The sequence below is a fragment of the Onychomys torridus genome, chromosome X (genome assembly GCF_903995425.1).
Source record: "Onychomys torridus chromosome X, mOncTor1.1, whole genome shotgun sequence".
NCBI lineage: Eukaryota > Metazoa > Chordata > Mammalia > Rodentia > Cricetidae > Onychomys > Onychomys torridus.
Genome location: NC_050466.1, coordinates 82,540,158 through 82,542,351, shown reverse-complemented (window position 1 = coordinate 82,542,351; position 2,194 = coordinate 82,540,158). Strand labels below are relative to the sequence as shown.

General features: G+C 36.1%; 1 non-coding gene across 1 annotated transcript; it reads right to left on the bottom strand.

Moving 5' to 3' along the window:
• Nucleotides 1-547: 547 nt before the first annotated feature.
• On the bottom strand, nt 548-650 carry LOC118574877. Its single transcript, XR_004943763.1, has one exon. It is a non-coding gene; the product is annotated as a U6 spliceosomal RNA (small nuclear RNA).
• Between the last annotated feature and the right edge of the window lie 1,544 nt (nt 651-2,194).

Sequence of the window (2,194 nt, the reverse complement as noted above, 5' to 3'; positions counted from 1 at the left end):
CTAGTACCATCAGCATTGCATTAAAGGATTCCCATTGTTGCCAACGTCTGGTGTTTCATCTGTTTCTGTGAATTTCTTCATTGTGCCCACACTTTTAGAAGTCTCTTGAATCATTTGACATGGGTTTTGTTGTTTTTTCTCTCCAGGCACCTTGAGGATAGAAAATGTGAAGCATTTGTTGAAGATCATTCTGTTGAAGCAGTGACAAATTTGGTAAAATTCCACCCAGTTCCTGAAATTTTGCCCATCACTCTATACCACAGATCTGCCTGTAGTTTTCTAACTTTTTCAGGAAGTTCTTAGGGGAAAGTCTTTAAAACTTGAAAAGCCATGAATTATTAATTTTTTCTCCAGGACATGGCTGGACATTCTGTCCACAGCAATAGAGGTCTGCAAGGAGAAATACATTCTGGAGCATCCTGTCTGCTCCAGCTGCAGATGTGACAGGGAGAATGAGGGTAAGTAAAGATGAGGAAACACAAGCTAAATGTACTGGGATGAGCAATAAAGTAGTTTAGTGCTTAGATGAATTCCTTAAGTTCCTTTTAAAAATATGAAGATTCATGAATTTGCATGTCATGCTTGCACAAGGGCCATGCTAATTTGTATAATCTTTCCAATTTTAGTATATGTGCTGCCAAAGTGAGCATTCCTGGAGTTCTTTTACCTATCTTAGTTTTTTTTTTTTCAATTGAGAAAACCGAAGTATACTTTATATATAGTAAAATTTGCTTTGCTAGGCTATATCTCTGTGGAGTTTCATAAACATATAATCATAAATATCCACCACAATAAAGAGATACAAAACAGTTTTGTTTTAAATGACTCTTCCTAGCTGCCCATTTGTACTCTGCCTCTCACTGCCCATGTCTGCATTGCCTGTTAAGCAATAGTCTCTTTTCCATTCTTAAAATTTTGACTTATCAAGAATGTCATGTAAGTAGAATCATAGAGTACGTATCTTTTGAGTCTGCCCTTCATCTCTTCTTAGTCTAGTACAGTGGTTCTCAATCTTCCTAGAACTACGAACCTTTCATACAGTTCCTCATAGTGGTGACCCCCAACCATAAATTTATTTTTGTTGCTACTTCATAAATGTAATTTTGCTACTGTCATGAATCACAATGTAAATATATTTGGAGATAGAGGTTTGCAAAAGAGGTAACAACCCCTATATTAGAACCTCTGCTCTAATAGATTCATTCATCTATTTGTCTGTATCAAGAGTTTTTCCCTAGTTATTACTGACCAATATTATAATCTGCTAATACAAATATTTTATCCATTCCCCCATCCACTAGAGAGGGAAAATTTAGTTATTTACACTTTGGAGATATTATGAATAAAGCTACTATAATAAGCCATGCTCAGGTTTTTATGTGAACATAAATGTTCATTTCATCTAGGAGTGAGATGCCAATAACATGGTGGGGTTATACCTATGAGAAACTACCAAATGGTTTTATAAAATGTCTGTACTATTTTGTATACCAACATTTTCCCACAAGGTGTTTTATTTATAAGTATCAGCAGACATTAGAACCATACAAATAAACACTTTTCTAAAATGCACTCCAAATATAAATAATCTGACTAAAGAAGATTTATAGTTCCTTGATCATGTGTTTTTGGAGCTTCTTAACTTAATCATGCTTGGTCTTTGAAAAGACAGCCTTACATACATAAAGAGGACTTTTTGAGCCAACAGGACATAAGACACTAAGAAGACATGGATGAAATAATGAAAAGCGGCTAATGGGTCTATTATAGTCCATTATTACTTTTTTAGCAGAAGTCATTTAGTAATTAGGAGTGTCACAAAGCTCTGGGTTCTTATCGCTTTAGGAGATACAGTAGACATCTAATATGGAAGAGATTGGTGGTGAGATAAGAACTGACTGCCATTAGTACATAGCAGCATTGTTGTTATGCAGGTGGTGCTCAGCCTCTTTTTTCTTTCTTTCTTTTTTTTTTTTTTTTTTGTTTGGAGCAGCCTATTGATTTTGCTGTTGTTGAGCTCCAAGTCCAGAGAAATGGATAGTGCATGTTAACAACAAACCACAACAATCTCTCCTTCCTGCGACCTGCTGCTGCTTGCTGTGTAGGGGGCAGCTGCCTAGTAGATGTGAATAATTGATTTTTCAGCTGGCACCCCAGCGTCAGTCATTTTCATCAGTCAGCAGGTGAAGACACT